The 11,472-nt window shown below is 42.1% G+C and overlaps 1 pseudogene; it reads left to right on the top strand.

Moving 5' to 3' along the window:
* The first annotated feature begins 5,770 nt into the window (after positions 1-5,770).
* On the top strand, positions 5,771-5,932 carry LOC124796951 (annotated as a pseudogene).
* Positions 5,933-11,472: the final 5,540 nt, after the last annotated feature.

Raw genomic sequence — 11,472 nt, 5'->3', positions numbered from 1 at the left:
GATGTATTTTAGTGAAACACATTCAAGAAATATATTTGCGGTACCTGTTTGAAGACCGTTCTCTCAGAACCTTTGAAGAGAATGTTATGTAACTTCAATTGCTGAAATATTACCTCGCTTCTCTTATTAAAATTTACTGTATATATTTTGACAAGAGTAACCAGTGGCACACAAGATTTTTATGTTTTTGGAAACAGAATAACATTTGTTGTAAATTTAAATTTTCTTGCATCACGTTGCCATGAATGACTTTTGGAGACTTGAGGGCAAGTATATGAATAAACACGATAACCTTTTGTTATTTGATCTCACGGAAATATTTGGTAAATTGTTGATCGACTATAAGTAACGTTTTTAAGTAATGTTGTTTAAATTAACAGTTTTGTTTTAATATGTCAAGGTCCTGTTGGCCTAATTAATAAAGTATTTCGCTGGCAAGTATCAATAAAAGTCTTCATACGAATGATGTTCACCCCTTATTTGGCCCCGTCCTTCCACTCGCAAGCAACGTACCGTCGGCGTTAGTACTAAAACATTTTTTGCTGTCATCTTCCGAAACGTGATCTTTTCTCGTAATCCTTTATTTTGATGTGCATCCAAGAGAGAATATTAGACTTTCAATTTCAGATGATCTTCTGTCCTGCGGTCATACCCTACATCAATCAAACACCCTACTTTATAGAGGCTGCAGTAAGTCTTTTATTGAGTTCATCAATAAGTTTGTCACCTTCAGTGCTAGTGGATCCACGATCAAATATAAGGAAAATTTCAAAAATGCATTCCTTTAAATCATAAAGACCTTGGCACGACAGCAATAAAACGCGTAATGATAAAACGCGCAATATAAGCCATGGTTAATTCAAGCAGACTTGTGTAGAGATGTGTGAGTGTAGCTATTTCAGATGAACTGCATGATCCAGTGAAATAATCTTTATCTTTCAATAACGATGGTCATGCATATTCTCTTTCAGAAGTTACGTACCCTTATTGTCAATCAATACGCTGTGGCGCTTGTGTAACATTCACCAATGTTTAGCTAAACTTATCAGAAGTAGATCTTCACAAGCTTAGTCTCATTGTTGTTAATCAGTCAAGCATCTTCGTCGGTTTGCCGTCAGACTAGAAGGTAAGCGCCTATGGGTATGCATGCTACAGCATGTCGATACTGACGACAGACCTCCACTTCACGGGCATGAAACTGTTGCTCTACGTCTTCGCAGTAGGAGAAGCTTCATCTCAAGTACCTCTTTCTTGGTGAAGTCAAAGGCGGAAGAGAGGCTTCTACACTGGCAGCAAAGAGCTAAAAGTGATTGGATTCCACCAAAAGAGGAGCTACCCCAGGAAACAGCCTGTCATGGTCAGCATGTAGATCAGTTAATCGTCTTTGCGTAGGCGTTGGCTGAAGGAAAATTTCTATGTTATAATGGAGACACTGCGGTAACTAAGCTGTGTTCTGTGCGTTTGTTGTTAAACAGATGATGATCCCTTTCCTACACTGCCCTATTTACACCATCTCCTCAGGCATCGTGAGGCCAGGGGACCGGGCATTTGATGTCATTTACATGGTTGTCATCGACACCCTAAGAAGAAGAAGTGCCACAAGGGAAGGAATAAAGAGAAACTGGAAGTGCGTGGGAGCCAGTGAAAATGAGAGACGGGGTACATGACAAGGACAACGAGGAAGGGAGAGACAGTGGCAGTGAGAACAGACAACAGCAGAAAGAAGGAAGGAATCAAATATTAGTAGTAAGAAAGAACAAGGAGACAGTGACAGTGATAGAACACCGCAGTAGTAGAGAAGAACGAAGTGGACTGTGGCTGTGACATAGAAGACGATGACTGAGAGGCACAAAGACATAATGACAATAAGTGAGGCTGAATAAGTGAGTGACAAAGGGCAACTGAAAGTGGATAGGTGTGAGCGACTAACAGCGATGGACTAGTGGATGTGAGTGAGCTACAGTTAGAAGATCTCGTGAGAGTTTGAGCTGTATTGAATGTTAAAAAAAAAGCACGAAAGTGTTCGCTTGTTAAAAGTTTTGGGAAAATTCTGAAAGGTACCGAGGAAAGTAGAATGAGGCAGCTGATTTTCCACTTTTCAGGCATTTTTTTAAAAATAAACAGGAACATATTCGTTTTTTGTGCTCCGATAGGAGCACTTTTCGCTGGTATCGTATATTTTTCAAAAGAAAGCAGTTTTTAACTCATTAGACCGAAATTTATTTGGCAGAATGTAAGTCAACACCGCACCATCTTCTCATAGAGATATAGACTCCTTAAATTCATTTTAACACCGCACCTATGGTTAAATGACGTTGACGGAGGCCGTACGTTTGATCAATGCTGAACTCTCCAAAGATTGTGCGACAATACCTTCATTAATGACAAGAGGGAACGTCTTCGAAGCGCCTAGCTTAAGTTGAAACTTACCTTTGTCATATAAGTGGAAACAATCCGCAGATTACAATTCGCTCAGATCATTGTGCTGCTTGTAGCAACGAGCAACGTTTTGAAGCTAATAGTTCTAACAGTGTTATCAAAAATCGTAGGTAGATCGAGTAAAAATTAGCCTGATACGTTAACTGATAGAACTGCAAATTGATTTACAGATAACAGAGGAGTCTATTCTGTTCTGGCCTTGAGTGAGTAATGAATTTTACCTTTGTTGTAGTAGTACCGAGCGATGTATAATTATCAAAAACAGATGTCAGTTTTCATCGTTCTATGGGATGACATCCCGCTGGAGGAGTGGCCTGTGTTATATAGTGATAAATGTAATAATGTGAACCATATTATATATGGGAGGGAGGGGGAGGCGACATTTCAGTCCACTGCATCTTACAGATATTTTTCATCTATAATGTAATATAGACTTTCCAACAGTTTCCAGTAGCTTCACTGTTATCCATCTGACATCCTGTTGTGGATAGGGGGCTTCTTAAGACTTTAACATGGCTTACAGTCTTCAACGATCAGCATCCACGTTGCTGCTATAAGTTTTGTAATGCCATGTACTCACCTTCCATTAGGTCATGTGCCTTGTATCTTCAAATGCACCAAAGAATTTGCTTGCTCCATCTACCGTAGTACCTGTCCTACCCTATAAGTCTAGCCCACCACACTCCATTCTCATTAAATTCTTACTTACGACTTCCACTCCAGTCTCTGCCGCTGAATCTCTCTACTACCCCAGGATATAATACTGTATGTCGTATCAGGGTGAAATAAGTTGCTACAAACATTGCCTGACGGTGAAAAACAGCTTCAATCTGTTTGTATATCAGATACTGAAAGCAAAACTTCAGAGAAAACTAGCTATCTATCGTGAGTCACAAGAATTTACAAATTTTCACATTACAGATTATTTGACCATCTTGTTGCTGATACTGCATATTTTTTGCACAGATTAGCAGGACATTATAGCCACCAGCCAATGGTTAGTATGTCAGTAGCAGAGCTAGGCTGATCCTGGTGCTCTTTTGATATCAGATTGATATGCCAATTAATTAAAGTGATCAATTCAACGACCTCTCCTCCCCATTCCTGCTCCCCTAAACCTAATGTTATGCTAAGTGGTTTACGACCCCCTGGGGGTTGATTTATGACCCCCTGAGGATAAACTGTCCTTCTGAGGAACCTCCCACGCCATCCCCTCTCTAACCTCCTTCCCCACCTCTCTTGGAAATTCCCAACTCCCCCTCACCCTCCTCGATAGAAGCACACTTTTGGTATCAAATGAATTGTCTAATTGATTACACTGATCAATTAATTTATCCCTCCCACTCTGGCAAATCCCACAGCCCTCCCCTCCCCCACTCCCCCTCCACCACCCTTCTGGAAACTGGCTGGAAAAAGGCTCTGTCTGTGCTGGGGAAGAACCATCCCACATCATGAAATTCAAGTCAATGATGATTCTTTATTTAATCAGTTTGCTGGAGACAGGGCTCCCCCATTTGGATAGAGCTCACATTTTCCTCCACTTCCAAAGACCTAATAACCTTAAGCACTGATGGATACAATGAAGTGTGGTATGTTACCTACCATTTAAGGTCGCCTGCACACGCGTCCATCGTCTGGGCCCCGCCACGGAGGTCAAGCACTGCCCAATGTCCTAATTACAGATCCTGATACTAAATACCTCTGACCATGGAGCCCATGTCGGCCTCCTTTGATCTTGAGGTCCCAAACAAAGAACCAGGTGGCGGCATTTCTCTGACCAAGAAGTTCAAGACCCACTTTCTGTCTCTGTCTCTCTCAAGCGCCTACTACCAGTTTGTGTGTGAATCAATGTGTCCAAACACACAGACAGATGTTTTCATCCCTTCTCGGTATACTGTATTCCTATTGGTTAATTCTGGGGACAAACTGAGAGCTGGCGGAACTGAGATACCAAAAATGGCGGGAAATAGTCCATAGGCACTAATCTATCGAATTAATTGTTTAACATTTTACAGAGTCAAATATATCGCTTAAGACACTTACCCCCACTTTACTATGATTCTTCTTCATAATAAAACGCATTTTCAACATTTGACAGTCACATGCAAACATTCTGAAAATCAAGTTATTAAATTTTCGCCACAAATATATTGTAACGTGAAATATATTCAAGAACTTGTATGCACAGAAGCCGGCCGTGGTGGCCGAGCGGTTCTAGGCGCTATAGTCTGGAACTGCGAAACCGATACGGTGATGTGATATCTTTAGGTTAGTTAGGTTTGAGTAGTTCTAAGTTCTAGGGGACTGATGACCTCCGATGTTAAGTCCAATAGTGCTCAGAGCCATTACTGTATGCACTGATGTTTGAGAACAGAAGCACCCTCCTCCATCACAATTTTTTCACCTGAAACTAAACAAAATGGTTCAAATGGCTCTGAGCACTATGGGACTTAACTTCTGAGGTCATCAGTACCATAGAACTTAGAACTACTTAAATCTAACTAACATAAGGACACCACACACATCCATGCCCGAGGCAGGATTCGAACCTGCGACCGAAGCGGTCGCGGAAACTAAACATGTCTGTTGAAAACAAACCTTATGATCACACACTCGTAATCATGAAGCATGTACTGTAAGCCGACTGCCGGGTGGCTGCCCGCGCACCAGCTGGGATAAACCCACACCCACACTGGTCATGCTGGAAGCTGTACGCCCATCCCCCAGCATCCTTACACTGGCCCTATCAGATGCTCAGAGGTCGCGGGATGTCACCAGGCAGTCAATCGACCAATTTACGTGGGGGAAAAATCGTCCAGCACAAAGACTCGTCATAATGAATCTTCTCGCACAATACACCGATACACACGTCCACATCTGTCGCCACTCACCCACTGTACTTGTTACTTCGCTATTTAGTCATCCAGAGGGCGCCACAATTGGGACTTGTCCCTATGGCTGCAGGCAAGAGCTAGTTAGCCGGAACTTTTCTTTGTAACTGCCACTCACAGCCCATGGGCTTCTGGTCGATTGAGGCCTCATGCCAATTCCTGCCACTCACTGTGGCACAATGTGAGGCAAACAGGCATGACTCAGACTAACAGTCCCAACCTTGACATAGACTCCTCAGTTTAAACAATCCACTTTACTCAGTCCGAAATGTACATGTTGTTGTCCATACACTCTGATCTTCTCTCGTGAAACATAGATTCCTCCCTTTTACATGAGTTTTTTAAAGACAGAAGAAATTGGACAATAAACACATTGTCACATCGGTACAGTGTCGTTGCTTCTCGTGAAATTCCTATACAACACGATGGCGTAGGCTAGGATTCATCTAAGTCTTCTCTCATCAGGTAGAAAAATCTGTTCCTACCAGTCTAATATCTGCCACGTCCTGCATCACAGGACTAGAATATTAAACTCATTTTTGGTTCACAATGGACCTCTAAGAGCATGCTCTGCCTGTATCACAGGATGCCTCCTTCCTTTTCAACTCCCTTAAAGTAACCAAATGCCTCATCACCTAAGAAGTCACTAAAGTTAGCAAGACAGAGAAGTTATCAGGTTTATACTACATATCACTTTATAAATTCGGTAGTATAGCTCATTTTATTACGATGAGAGATTGAAATTCCATTAAAATACCTCCCCGCAACAGAAAATCTCGTCTTTACTACTCCAACTCTTGAATCATAATTTTGGTACCTTCGTCCTCTCTTCCACCCACTTGCAGCACGTCATTTATATCAAATTTATTGACTAATTAATTAAATGGCTCATGAGAGTGCCCTTCCATGGTGAGTATTTTTTTCCTGCAGACGGATAAGGCTTGCCAGTTAACTATTACAGACACTTCCACGACGTTTCAGGAGGCTTCCCATACGCTAGGTAGCCATTTCCTCTGATACCAAAATTGGTGGTAACCATCGTCAGACAGCTGAAGACTGAGAGGTGGTATGCCACTTCTCACTTTAGCAACACTGTCAATCAGATTAACATTCATATTTTAGATCATAATCTCTGGGTTTCCCCAATACTACATTTGACAGGTGTGGTTTATGACTTTTTATATGAGGAAATTTACGGGCAGAAGTTCTGTAGAGAACTTGTACCCGAGAGGGTGTGTAGTGGAGCTCATGGAGAAAAGGGAGAGAGATGGACAGGGGGCCATACCTACTGACTGCAGCGACCAATCTGTGTGAATGATTCTGGAAAACAGTGGGGACTTCTGGCTGTACCACTCTCCCCCTTCCTCTTAGGGTCACAGAGAAGGGCGCCAGTTTGCTAAACGTCTTACCTGGAACAAGCAGCAGTCCGTTATGAAGGTGGTCATCTGGCGGAAAGTGGGTGAAGGAATCCATTTAGGAGGGACTACTGTAAACTGAGCCTTCGTGCAAATGGAAGGAAGATCATAAAACTCCTTCCATTTCCATGTTAGAAGCTGGGACGATATGGACAGAGAGGCTGGTGTACATGTTCAGTTGAGGCAAGACTGTAACTCTGTGGTGCCAGGAAGTCACCAGGTTCTTTAAGCGAGTAGAAAAACATATACTTCACAAGCACAACACTCTGAGAAGCTTAACAGCCTTCTTTCAGAAATTGGAACGATCAGCCTGGAAAGATTAAATTCTCTATAAAGGAAGGACTATGGTCCTGTCCAGGTAAATGTTTTCTTGCCAAAAATGGCCATGCTTATTGTGGGAACGACACCTTCTCAGTCTAAAATCTTCTTTTTCAGACAAGAGAGATTTGGAGTTACTGATTGGCTCCTCTCAGGATATGCAAAGTTTAGGCTAGCGCACTCAGTGTAGGAACCCTAGCGCGCAGTATGGATTGGATACCAGACCAACAGAACAATCAAGAGGGGGTATTCAATGAGTAGAGGATGGTGTGATTGGTTTGTACAATGTGGAGAACTCAAGCATGACCACAGATTCCGAGACCGAGGAAGGAACACTAAGTGAACATGACTCAGAAGGGATCAACATGTAACGGACCCAAACCAAGCCGGCCGAAGTGGCCGCGCGGTTCTGGCGCTGCAGTCTGGAACCGCGAGACCGCTACGGTCGCAGGTTCGAATCCTGCCTCGGGCATGGATGTGTGTGATGTCCTTAGGTTAGTTAGGTTTAACTAGTTCCAAGTTCTAGGGGACTAATGACCTCAGCAGTTGAGTCCCATAGTGCTCAGAGCCATTTGAATCATTTTTGAACCCAAACCAACAATGCACGACACTGCATGCCATAACACAGTCACAAACAACACAACATTCATAAAACAAACAATCACTGACACCAAATACTAAGACTGTAGTAATAAGGTATTCTCGCTTGGGAGGAGAAGGCTCGAGGAGCTTTTATTCTGAGGCTCCTGCTCCTCAACAAAATACTGAAGATACTGCATAGTGTTTAAAGTATCCTGCACACAAGCAGTAATGTATTGCTCGTCTTACTGTGCGCAACAGAAGTATATTCTCTTCCTTAGTCAAAGCTACAATCAATGAATTTTATATATAAAATGTATTTTCTGTATAAAGTATGTATAACACTAAAAATATAATGTATTAAGTTACGTAAGGAATAATGCATTCAGGTAGCAATGAACTATATCCTATTTCTACTAACAGATTACAAACATAACTGTATTTCTCATGTAAAGCTGACATTCATGTATTCCATGTATCAGTATTTAATCTGTATAATACGAGATGTATGTATCTAAGGTAACACATAGAATATACCGCAACTACCAACAATAGGACAAACCAACAGCTGCTCAATATCATATGGTGTCCAGGCTTGCAACACTCCCAGTAATATACCAGTACACAGAGACACAATAAACATACATAAGCACAAACCATTTCAGATGAGAATTGCTCGAGGTTTTACCAAGACCTTCTCATCTGAAATAGGTAGAAATAGGCCAGTATCAACCAACATGCTACTTAGACTATATTACACATCCAAATACAGTGTATCACTTCCCTCTACATACTCCAAATTATTTTCACCACACTCATTGTATTGCATTTTGCTTTTTTTAAAAAAATTTCTATGACATTTGCATTATATAAATTATACTCTCATCAACTAGGTAGAAACAAATCATATGGAACCATTTAACAATTGTTATGCATACAATTCGCTGTAACCTCAGAGAAATCTTTATATATTATGGTCTTTATATTATTTCAAAACAAGCATTAACTAATGTATACCAATAAGATTGTAACAATGAGAAGTCTTTTCTGTTAGATTCAGAAGCATACGACCCATCTTACATTTCAAGGCGGTGGGTTACTGTGTACTGTTAATGAAATAAATTTAAAAAAAATTAAAATCTGGAGGCGGTTTTGTTTTTGCTTATTCGGTCTCGTACTGAGGCTTGGTGGAAAGTGTTTGTGATTCTTTGCCTTCTTCATCTTCTGGTCCTCCACTGGTGGATAACTTCAAGTCTTTCCCTAGTGGGTAGGACTTGTGGTCTGTAACTTGTGGTGGGCTAAGACCAGTGGCAGTTTCCAACTGTACACACAGTTGAACTGAATATCATCTCGGAAATATCGAGTCTCACAAGGCTTGCAAGATATCCAACAATAGTTGCGTTCTGCCTCTCATATGCTTTGTCATGCTGCTGGAAATGTCACTTAGGTTCTGGTGTACTGCTCCCAAAGTAAACTTGCCGAGGCCTGCCAGTCTATGGGGGCTGTAGGGTGTTTCACTCTCTTCTTCACCCCCACAAGACTTCCACCCCCATCCCCATGCCCACCACTGGGTCGCACGTTAACAGCTGCCACTATCACAATAAAGGTCGCAAACCTGCGCCTGTAATTCAGGGCTGTACTGCTCCCAGCCGACAACCCACCACTCTGGACAACTGTTCATGATTCCAGACTCGCTACAGTTGTCCTCTCCTTCTCAGAAGGATTCCTCTGATCCTTCCTGCGAACTGAAACATTGTGCATCTACATCTACATACATACTCCGCAATCCAACACACGGTGCGTAACGGAGGGTACCTCGTACCACAACTAGCATCTTCTCTCCCTGTTCCACTCCCAAACAGAACGAGGGAAAATGACTGCCTAAATGCCTCTGTACGAGCCCTAATCTCTCTTATCTTATCTTTGTGGTCTTTCTGCGAAATATAAGTTGACGGCAGTAAAATTGTACTGCAGTCAGCCCCAAATTCTGGTTTACTGTTTTATAAGCGGTCTCCTTTACAGATGAACCACATCTTCCCAAAATTCTACCAATTAACCGAAGACGACTATCCACCTTCCCCACAACTGCCATTACATGCTTGTCCCACTTCATGTCGCTCTGCAGTGTTACGCCCAAATATTTAATCGACGTGACTGTGTCAAGCGCTACACGACTAATGGAGTATTCAAACATTACGGGATTCTTTTTCTTATTCATCTGCATTAATTTACATTTATCTACATTTAGAGTTAACTGCCATTCTTTACACCAATTACAAATCCTGTCCAAGTCATCTTGTATCCTCCTACAGTCACTCAACGACGACACCTTCCCGTGCACCACAGCATCATCAGCAAACAGCCGCACATTGCTATCCACCCTATCCAAAAGATCATTTATGTAGATAGAAAACAACAGTGGACCTACCACACTTCCCTGGGGCACTCCAGATGATACCCTCACCTCCGATGAACACTCACCATCGAGGACAACGTACTGGGTTCTATTACTTAAGAATTCTTCGAGCCACTCACATATTTGGGAACCAATCCCATATGCTCGTACCGTAGTTAGGAGCCTGCAGTGGGGCACCGAGTCAAACGCTTTCCGGAAGTCAAGGAGTATGGGATCCGTCTGATACCCTCATCTATGGTTTGCAAGATATCATGCGAAAAAAGGACGAGTTGCGTTTCGCAGGAGCGATGCTTTCTAAAGCCGTGCTGATGCATGGACAGTAATTTCTCTGTCTCAAGGAAATTCATTATATTCGAACTGAGAATATGTTCGAGAATCCTGCAACAAACCGATGTTAAGGATATTGGTCTGTAATTTTGAGGATCCGTCCTTCTACCCATCTTATATACAGGCGTCACCTGCGCTTTTTTCGAGTCGCTGGGGACTTTACGTTGGGCAAGAGATTCGCGATAAATGCAAGCTAAGTAAGGAGCCAATGTAGTAGAGTACTCTCTGTAAAACCGAATTGGAATCCTATCAGGACCGGCGATTTATTTATTTTCAACCCATTCAGCAGCTTCACAACCCCAGGGATGTCTATCACTATGTCCTCCATACGGGACTCAAACGGCGGTATGTTTTTACGATTCTCACGCGTGTTTTAGAAAAATCCTCAAAAGGCTGACCCAGTGAGCAAAAGTAAAATAACTGGCTACTGACTACCAGATATCAGACGTGTATGAATATGTAGACCTAGGTTTCCCTCAGAATACACCTCTATAGAACCATTCCTATGGGCTCCCGCTAAAGTCGTGGGCAGATGCTTTGAGAACTCAAATGGGAATCCCTGGAAGAATACGATGTTCTTTTCGAGGAAAACTATTGGGAACCAACTTTGAAGCTGACTGCAGAAGGATTCTACTTGCGGCAACATACATTTAGCGTGTGGACCACGAAAATAAGAGACAGGAAATTGTGCATGTAGATATATATGTAAATTTAGTTTATCTATTAAGATGTCAGTCCATTCAATTGTAGGCACACAAAACTCACGGAAGAAAGTTGTCTATTGTTCATGAGAACACTTAACTTCTGCTGTTGATTGTGTCTCTGTAGAAATATTCGTATTAGCCCATCATTTTCTCATTGCAGTCACTTTATGAGACGTATGTAAGAGGTTGTAATATGTTTGCCCACAGTACTAAGAAGAAAAAGTATAGAGCTCACCTTTCAACCCTCCATTCGTTAGAGTATCGCTTACTTGTCATATTCTCATGTATCCTCCAGTCTTTGACATATATCATTTGAGTCCATCTGATTTCGATGAGTGAGAGACGACCCCCGCCGAGTTACAGACTCCTGCTATTTATCTCGA

This window comes from Schistocerca piceifrons, chromosome 4 (assembly GCF_021461385.2).
Source record: "Schistocerca piceifrons isolate TAMUIC-IGC-003096 chromosome 4, iqSchPice1.1, whole genome shotgun sequence".
Lineage (NCBI taxonomy): Eukaryota > Metazoa > Arthropoda > Insecta > Orthoptera > Acrididae > Schistocerca > Schistocerca piceifrons.
This window is presented reverse-complemented; position numbering and strand designations above follow the sequence as displayed.